General features: G+C 37.5%; 1 protein-coding gene across 2 annotated transcripts in view; it reads left to right on the top strand.

Annotated features, from left to right (window-relative positions):
* Positions 1–3,654: 3,654 nt before the first annotated feature.
* LOC136853165 (zinc finger protein 708-like) overlaps positions 3,655–9,873 on the top strand; it is a 51,801-nt gene continuing 45,582 nt past the window's right edge. The window contains exon 1 of one of the 2 annotated variants that reach the window (XM_067128498.1): positions 3,655–4,055. The gene's annotated coding sequence lies outside the window, so the exon portion shown is untranslated. Of the gene's footprint in view, positions 4,056–5,479; positions 7,117–9,873 lie in introns of those variants that run through there. The other variant, XM_067128499.1, reaches the window with a different exon arrangement.

The following is a 9,873-nucleotide window of genomic DNA, read 5'->3' on the forward strand; positions in this document are numbered from 1 at the left end:
ACGACGAGATCGGCGTTCCACCTCCTCCAGGTAGTTGTGGGATTCAGGAGTAGTGAGTCTCTTATTCGCCTTTATAAAATGTGTTTTGAAACTGTATATATCGTTTAATGTTTGGCTCGGCGGAGCCAGAAAGTAATTATGGCAATCATTGTGTGTTATTTTTTTCTGTGACTCATTGCATAGGCCCTTCTATGGCTCCTCATTTCATGGGGCCACGCGGAAATTTCGTAGATCGGTTAACGGTATAGACTATAGATTCTCTTATTTCTATCATTGAAACTTGCTCATAAACCATAAATGCCGTTTAATATATGGCTCAACGGAGCCAAAAAGTAATTATCGCAATGATTATGTGTTATTTTTAATTTCTATGGCTCATTTCACAGCCCCACATATAAAATTCAATGGCCAATAATGACTTTTCAGCCTCACAGGTCCTGTCGTCAGAAGCTCTTTCTAGAATTTTCTCTCATTATTATCTTCTTGTATGAGTACATGTTTATAAGTATGTATAAAAATCACTTGTCCATAATCTAAGCGTTTTGTTCCAAAGTCTTCGTAATTTGTATCTCATCGTCGGTAAGTAAAGAACCAATACTGAAATCGAGAACATTTCCTCCCTCATTGTATGTGGTAGAAGTAGATGCAAGCAGTGTTTACCTTTTTCCAGAAAGAATCGTTTCAGGAATATTCCAGAAATTTACGTGCTGTTTGTGGTGTTCTTTTCATTACAATAATTTTTATTGTTGTTGATTATATAACACCTTAATAACCAAATATGTATATGGAGATGTAATACTTTAAAAGCAAATTTGACTTTACTTTTGTATGTTAAACGAAACCACTTTACGAACACTGATTAATAAAAGCGCAGACTAAACGCAACTCCTTATAAAGCCATTATTTGTACCGCCTCGAGATAAATGATTTTAGATTTCAATTTTTCAGGCCGGCTGGACTTTATTTTTTTATTTTTTTCATATTTAAAGTTCTAAGTAAAGTCCTCCCGTGCAGTTTTGAAAATCTGAAGTTCATCGTAAAAGTTGTAAATAGTTCTTTGTTAAATTGTCGAGACTACTAACTTATAAAGGTACTCTGAAATTTTAATTAATTTCATTCCATTAATTGTTTAGGTACATACGAAAACCAAAGTCAAAATATATCAAGTAAAAGAAAAACAGGCATCATTAGGACCCCGTTTATATTTATATATATATATATATATATATATATATATATATATATATATATATATATATATATATATATATATATATATATATATATATATATATATATATATATTCATAATGTGTGTGTCAAAGTGGATACTCTGAAGTTCCATCTGAATTTGCAAACACAAACGGGTGGTGATATTTATACAAGATTATGATTCTTACTATAAGAACCACTAGCATACATAGCTGGTAATCATAGTAATAACGACGCCTAGCCTGGTGTATTTATGTCTACAACCACAACGATATTAGACGTATATAAAAAGTTTTGTCCATATGCCAGCACGGACCCTCACGCAAAGTGTGGAAGGGATTGCAAGATGATGGGCGTTGCTGGTAAATTCATCATATGTTGTATTTTCATTTATTTTCCACATATTTATACTCTTCATTCTATGGAAGTATACATTGCAAGTCAGTTAGTTGCCTATTTTGGTTTGTATGGTGTGGATGGATGTTCATGCTGAATAATGGTAGTAATTAAAAGGTTTTCTTGAGACTCTGTGGTCATCAAGGTGCGTCTTCTCTGCTTGATCGCTCACTGAAGGTGGTGGTTCTAAAGCTGGCTTATACCAGCACGTGCGCTTGCCCTAAGACATCTCGTAACTTTGATAAGATGTCATTCATACTTATTTTATTAGAATGTGGTGACGTGTTCTTCATTCTGGCTTGAGTGTTTAATTTTAATCTTTTACAAGCCCGCTTGTGCTTGTCGACAACTTACGTAAATGGAAAAATACTGACTGACTTTTAAAATGCAAAAGACTAACAATATTATTGAAGGGAGACTGGTGACTACCAGACAGTCCCTCTCCAACTTTTTTATAGTTATTTATTTATTTATATTTTCGTTCAGAGCTGATTGACCGGTTTGTGGAAATTGGCTTTGCAGCAACTGCGGTCGCTGAGACCGGAGTCTGTTGAAATTCAAGAGGAAGGGGAAGGTTATTTGGGGCTTTGCTCAGGGGGTAGAGTAGAAACCAAGGAAAACAGAGGCAGGAATAGAATTCTGATGCTTGACAAGTGAGGGAAAAACCGCATGTAATATTGTGTCTTCAGAGTAGGCCTACCTTTAAAATTACACGATCCTTTTGTGTGTGTGTGTGTGTATGTGTGTACATTTACTCCAGAGAGCTGACGAACCTGTAACTTTAATCATTTCCAAGCTGCAAACAATTGAAATTTAAAAGAAGAAACAGCAATTACGTAGAATATTTCGATCCGTGACCCAGCATAGTATTATAAAGCCCAGCATCCAGCTCTAGTTCCTAGAGTCTAGAGGTGTAGTAGGCCGGCAAACTCTATATCTGTGGGGGTGACAGAACAAAGGAAGACAGGGCGATCTGTCATCGGGAGTGGTGGACAATTCAAGCGTCATGGGGCGAGGTGCACCTTCCCCCTAGAACATGATGCCCTGGAGGAAGATTCGATGTTTTTCTTTAGTTTTACATCAACATTTTCTCTCGTGCTTTACTTATACCGGGAATCATTTAGTAAAAGTAGGAATGCAATTTAAAAACGTTATTTGTTTAATGTATGTAGGCCTATATATAACGAGGTTAAGTACAGTGTCCAAAACATCCAACTTTTTCATTAGATAAATCAGCTATCACATTTCTCTATTGTACAGCTCCTGTAGGTGGGGCAGTGCCGTCAGTGCACCTCATGCGGTGCACTGTAGGTACTTAAAGTTCTTTGCAGCGTCCGATCGGCTCCTTTCATTCTGTGCACTGTGCCTCCGTTCATATTCCCTTTCCTCCATCTTACAAAAGCTTAATTTCCACCCTCTCCTAACAATTACCCAGATTAGAACCATCGTGAAAGCATAAAGATTTCCCAGGAATGACTAAAAACCTATACATTCAAAAACAGTTAAGACACGGAAGAATTTAAGGTATTCAAGAAAACTGTGAACTGTAACTGGTAAATGAATTGGGTCTGCCGGATGGGCAAAGAGGAGGAACTCCGAAAAATACAATGACCTTTAAATATTCCATCGTTATCAAAGGGTATCGTATTATCAAGCAACTTGTTTCCGTCGGAAATGTTGCTTTCATATCTTTTGGTCTCGGGGTCCAACACACTTATGACGGTAGTGAGATATAGTCAGTCTCTCTCTCTCTCTCTCTCTCTCTCTCTCTCTCTCTCTCTCTCTCTCTCTCTCTCTCTCTCTCTCTCTCTGAATGAATGAATCGCGACCTCACTTACTAAGGGTGCCCCTATATCGTAAATATTATTGACCAATATACCAATACATTGTCAAAACCATTGAACGTTTAGGGATAAAGGCTGAAGGGTCGTTCAGTAGTACTGAAACGATCTAACTTGACAATAACAAGTCTCGCGTCAGTGGTAACGTGAAATTTCACTTTTCACGTTACCACTGCAACGACGACATGTCTGGAGCTAGCAGAAGTTTCAAGGAATCAGAGAGGGGTTTTATAAGGCGCGTCGGACGCAGCTTAAGAGACTGGAGTGGAGGCCAGCCCTCTGGAAGGTGAAAGCAGAGGAGTATAGCTACACAAATAAGAAATGGGAGGACTGTGCAATGTTGCTTGGGAAATAGAAGACAGGAATATACCCAGGTGTTGCCTGCAAGATGTAAGGAAGAAGCTTAATTCGCTGAGGACAAGCTTAGAAAAGAATTGAAAAAGGCAAAGAAGGATTCGAAGAAGTCTGGCGCAAGCTATGGTGAAGTCTATGAATCGACATTATTATGTTACTTTCAGGAAACGTTGCTATTTCTACTAGACCAGGAAATTCCTGCAGAATCGATTAAGATCATATATTATGATCATGAGGACTCTGGCTTCACAGGTTAGTATTTGTAGGCCTTATTCATCTTGATTATATAGTAGGCCCTATTTATATGACCATGTTTTTGATGAGATGAAAGCAGGCAAAATACAACAAAATAAAAACAACAGTAATTGTATATACTAATGAATATAAACAATGAAAAACTAAATCTTAATCTGATAACAGATTTTCCCTTGATCTGAACTAACCCTTCATCCAACGGCGCTTTCTTTGGTTTTAGTTTACTGTCAAAGAAAACTATTGAGCCGGCTTTGTCTGTCCGTCCGCACTTTATCTGTCCGCACTTTTTTTCTGTCCGCCCTCGGATCTTAAAGACTACTGAGGCCAGAGGGCTGCAAAATGGTATGTTGATCATCCACCCTCCAGTCATCAGACACAGCCTACCAAATTGCACCCCTCTAGCTCAGTTTCTGTTTTATTTAAGACCACCGGTCCGTGCTTAAAGTTTCATGGGCCGCGGCTCATACAGCATTATACCGAGACCACCGAGGGATAGATCCATTTTCGGTGGCCTTGATTATATGCTGTAGCGGCTGTACAGAAAACTCGATTGCGCCGAAGAAACTTCGGCGCATTTTTTACTTGTTTCTTCTTGAAATAGAAGCAGTATCTTCTTTGAAGTTTAGTAGAAAACCAGATATTGACCATTCAATTAGATGGTCTGAGGGCAAAATATTGACTCAATAATATTGAGATCATGTTATTAACGTCAATAATATGTATCGGGGCGGCTACCCTTAGAATCATATCTAAAATGAATGAACCACTGCTGAATATTACAACTGCTATTTCAAACGTCAAAGCATTAAACGATGAATTTAGTGCAACATTTTTTATATATAACAGCTGAGTGTTGGGAAGTACATTAATGGTGAAGAAATCCACAATGCTGTCAGTGTAAGTATATATTAAAAAGATTTATATAAAACGAGAGCTTTCGAAAACCTACTCGATTCTCCTTGATGAGGAGACTATAGCAGGTTCTAGAAAGCTCTCGTTTTATGTAAATTTTTAAAAATAAATATACTTGCACTGACATCATTGTAGAATTCATCATTTAGTGACTCATTCGGTTATGAAGAGGGTTCTGCAAACAACGTTAATCAAAATGCTCGGCCAGAAGAAGTAGTATAAGTATTAAAGATTTCTACAAAACGAGAGCTTTCGAGAACCTACTCGATTCTGCCTTGATGAGGAGAATCGAGCAGGTTCTCGAAACCTCTCGTTTTATGTAATTTTTTAAAAATATATACTTCCAACGACAAACTTATAGACTTCTTCACCATATAGTCACCCATTCGGTTATGATGAGGGTTCTGCGGAAGACTTTAATCAAAATCCTCGCCCAGAAGAATAATAATTTGAGTCCTGCCAAGTGTATTTTCTGCTCTGAAATTCATAGAAGAAGAAGAAGGGGATCTGTCACTCTTTGTTTACGTTACGTTGTCCTTGTATTGCTTCAGTAACTTCAGTACTTCAGTAACTTCACGTCGTTATAGTGGTGCTTTTGGTGCTACAGTGACTACAGTGATTGGATGCTTGCCGTGGTTTATCCGGCGATGAAAATCCTTAAATTTGAACTGAAAAAGACAAAGATTCCTGAGATGGCAGTGAATTTATTTAAAGGAATTCCCAAAGGTGGTCGTGGTCCTTGTAGGGCCGGCATCCATTAGGCCCGAATTTGTTGTAGTGATGAAAATTACCTGTATTATTCCTGTATCGTAATGAATAACGTTGTCCATTTGCTCTTGCAGGATAATTTCATGATGTTTTTGCTTCATGTGGAAATATATGTGGCATTTGACCAATGCCTTCTGCAAAACTCCATTGATTGATTGATTTTTTTAATTAGGCGTATAAAGCCATGCACTAGCCTACACACTTAGCCATTCAATGCTTAAGACAGTTAGAAAAAGGGGGCGGGAGTTGGAGTGGCTGGACAGTAAGGTATAGAGACAAAATATAAAGTTTATGAAGCGGAAGAATCTAAAGACGGTCCTAGTTCGGCCTAGAGAGGTTGGACAGCAATATTCAGGGAAGGAAGTGAGAATTTAGGTAAAGTTAAGAAGTTGGTGCAGCTAGGCTAGGCTGCAAATAACCTTTAGTAATGCTCACAGTTTACCATCTGGGGTGCGTTGACGGCACAACCTTCCTTTAGGGTCCGCGTTAATGCTGAGAATACTCTTTGTATATTAGGCTAGATCCTAGGCCTGTGACGTGATTTTAACCTTGCAAAACATCTTTGATTGCACTAAACATTAGGGTAGCCTATGTCAAGGCTTTGCCTATCTGTTATGCGCGCTATTGTTGATTTGCGACCACCCAACTTTACATTGTGCATAGGAGAATGACGTGTGCGCAGATTGACCTATTCTGCAATATTACCTAGCTGAGGCCTAGACTAAGTCTTAAACATATTGTTAAAAATGAATGCTTTTATGCAAGCAGTTCAGCCAGCATGCGTCGTTTTAAACAAGTTACCCCTGGCCAGTTTTGATTGATATCACAGGAAAAAGTAGACTAAAAGTTTAATTGCCTTTGGAAATCATTTATGCGGGTCCTGGCCGAAACGGTTGTTTATAATACTTAGATCCCCGAGGGGATCTAAGTATGGATCTGAACATGGCATCCCAAGGAGTTTCCGCCATGTCTTACAGCCTAAACTGCATGCAGCCTAAAGTTTTGACGGCCTAACAGGTTCACGGCCGAAAATTATACAGCCTAATCATCCCGAATTCGTTTATGCTACCAGTGGATGCAGGGACGAAAGTTATGTGAAATGATATAAAGTTTATTTTGAAGCTGAAGAAAATAGCATAACGGAGAAGTAACAGTTCAGAAGTTCACCTGAATTGTGCAATTCCCTGTTGATAGATTGCGTAAAAGGGGATAAGTAGCCTATGTGATTTTCAGGTTGGGAGCATCTAGTAGTAAGAGGCCAAGTAAATAAGAAATTACGTGGAAACTAATTGGAATATAGTCCAGGCATTCTTCAGTCATCTGCCACAGTTCCTACTGACTGGCAACGTCGCCCCGTTGAAGAACGGACATATTTAAGGTGAGAATATCTTCAGATTATTTGCAATGAGGAAAGGATTAAGTTGCAATGTTTTTAGTTGTCTGTAAAAGGAAACTATTGTGTCCGCTTTGTTTGTCCGTCCTCACATTATTCTATCTGCACTTTTTCTGTCCACACTTTTTTTTGTCCACCCTCAGATCTCGGAAACTACTGAGGCTAGAGGGCTGCAAATTGGTATGTTCATCACCCACCCTCCAGTCATCAAACATACCAAATTGCAGCCCTCTAGCCTCAGTAGTTTTGATTTTATTCAAGGTTAAAGTTAGTCATAATCATGCTTCTGGCAACAATATAGGCTAGGCCACCATTGGACCAGGTTCATGGGCCATGGCTCACAAAGCATTATACCGAAACCACCGAGTAATAATTAGAGTAATAATAATATTTAGAGTGGTTGCTCAAACAGTTCTATGGGGGATTAATAAATTTGCACTGGAATGGCCAGATTTATACTTAATCCTGTTAGTTCATAGTCTTTATTGATCAAGTTTTGTTTTAGCTTGATGGGAATCATTGCTATGCATAGGATAACTATTCCACTATTAAAAAGTGCCTTATTCTACCATATCAAAAGTTATGCAGAATATGAGTCACTGTTTATTATTTTATGGTATGGTAAAGTTCTCTTAAAGAATTAGGTATGGCTTTGAGCTTAGGACTCTTCGCCTTGGTTACAATTATATTATATTATCTCAAGATAGGATTCAGTTTCGCGTCGAGGCTTTGTTGATATAAACTGCCCCGAGGTTTAAAGTTCATCAATTAAGTGACACGAAATGAGTTTCTTGTTTTAATGCTTGCTGTTTCTACCTCATATCACTGATACACTATAATTTAGTATGTAAATTTTTTAGCATAGGTAAGGGCTACCCCATAGGGGGATAGTGCCACTGCAATGTAGACATTACATAAGGTTCTCTGCAGCGTCCCTTCGGCCCCTAGCTGCAACCCCTTTCATTCCTTTTTACTGTACCTCCATTCATATTCTTTCTTCCATCTTACTTTCCACCCCTTCCTACAATTGTCCCACAGTGCAACTGCGAGGTTTTCCGCGTTACACCTTTGTAACCTTTTGCTCTCAATTTTCCTTTCATTGCGGAATGACCTCATAGGTCCCAAAACTTGGCCTTTGGCCTAAATTGTATATTCTGTCTATCTAGGTAAGGGCTAGGTAATATAGTATGTAAATTTTTAGCCTAGTAAGGGCTAGGTAATATGTAAATTTTTAGCCTAAGTAAGGGCGAGCTAATTTAGTACGTAAATTTTTATCCTAGGTAAGGGCTGGGTATCTTAGTATGTAAATTTTTATCCTAGGTAAGGGCTAGGTATCTTAGTATGTAAATTTTTATCTTAGGTAAGGGCTAGTATCTTAGTATGTAAATTTTTATCCTAGGTAAGGGCTAGGTATCTTAGTATGTAAATTTTTATCCTAGGTAAGGGCTAGGTATCTTAGTATGTAAATTTTTATCCTAGGTAAGGGCTAGGTATCTTAATATGTAAATTTTTATCCTAGGTAAGGGCTAGGTATCTTAGTAGGTAAATTTTTATCTTAGGTAAGGGCTAGGTATCTTAGTATGTAAATTTTTATCCTAGGTAAGGGCTAGGTATCTTAGTATGTAAGTCTTTAGCCCATGTGAGGGCCAGTTAGGTTGTTCATTCTGTGGATTCATATTTACAGATAATCCCATTAAATAGGGGATTTGATAACATGACAAGAATTAAATCTTATTCTGGTTAGACATGTTCATTGGTATTAAGAGAATCTAACTACTGTAGTTTCTTGCAAGACAAATTCAGTGATATAACTTAGTGTTTTCTAAGTTGTTTTACCATAGTGGACTTGATAAGGTTAGGGTCAGGTTAGTGTATGTTGTTTCTTATTTGTGTTTTAATGTAAATCTTAGTGTTGATAACTGATAATAATGGTTAAAATGATTGTTGTGTATCCAGTGTGATACAAGTGAAATTTTTACCAGTACTATATACTCTTGACAGTATAAATTGTTAATATTAATAGTACCCTTTATTTTTTATTGTGACCCTTATTACATATGTTTTTAATTTTACTGTATTATCAAATTTTGCATTTTTGCAGTTTTTTTTCTGCAGTGACAGCAGGATTTCTATAATATTTTTCTCATCTTACAGGTAAGTGTAGAACTGCTGTTTTGGCCAGTGATGACTAACAAGTCAGGTAAGTTGTAATGGCCTTACGTTCACTACCATCTCACCAAAACTTCCCGTCGTTAAAAAGTACCGTACGTGTTTTGAGAAGGATACACGTTCTTTCCATAACAGTAACTGACTCCATATCAACAGCAACTGACCTTGATATCAAAGGCATTTTTTGGGGCATGTTAGCAACAAAAATTACATAATTGGTGTCTATTTTTCTAGCAGCAGTTGTATGCAGTACTATACCTATGAATGTATACCTTCCCTGCCGTTCATTAGCTCAGTATACAGCAGTACAGTAAGCTATTAAGTTATGTACTGATATTCCCTGCCATTCACTATCTCAGTGTAGTACAGTATCGAGTTATTGTGAAATCCAGGACTAGTATTTTTCATTATATTATGTGCTTCTACTATGAAATGATAGTGAATATTTTAAATTATGATACAGTATAGCAACTAACCAGTATTTATAAAGTTTATAAATATGTGTGTGGGTATGCATGTATATTTTTTTAAAGTGTGTAGCCATCAATGCATTTGTCATTAGATGCACAGAAT

Source organism: Macrobrachium rosenbergii, chromosome 26 (genome assembly GCF_040412425.1).
Source record: "Macrobrachium rosenbergii isolate ZJJX-2024 chromosome 26, ASM4041242v1, whole genome shotgun sequence".
Lineage (NCBI taxonomy): Eukaryota > Metazoa > Arthropoda > Malacostraca > Decapoda > Palaemonidae > Macrobrachium > Macrobrachium rosenbergii.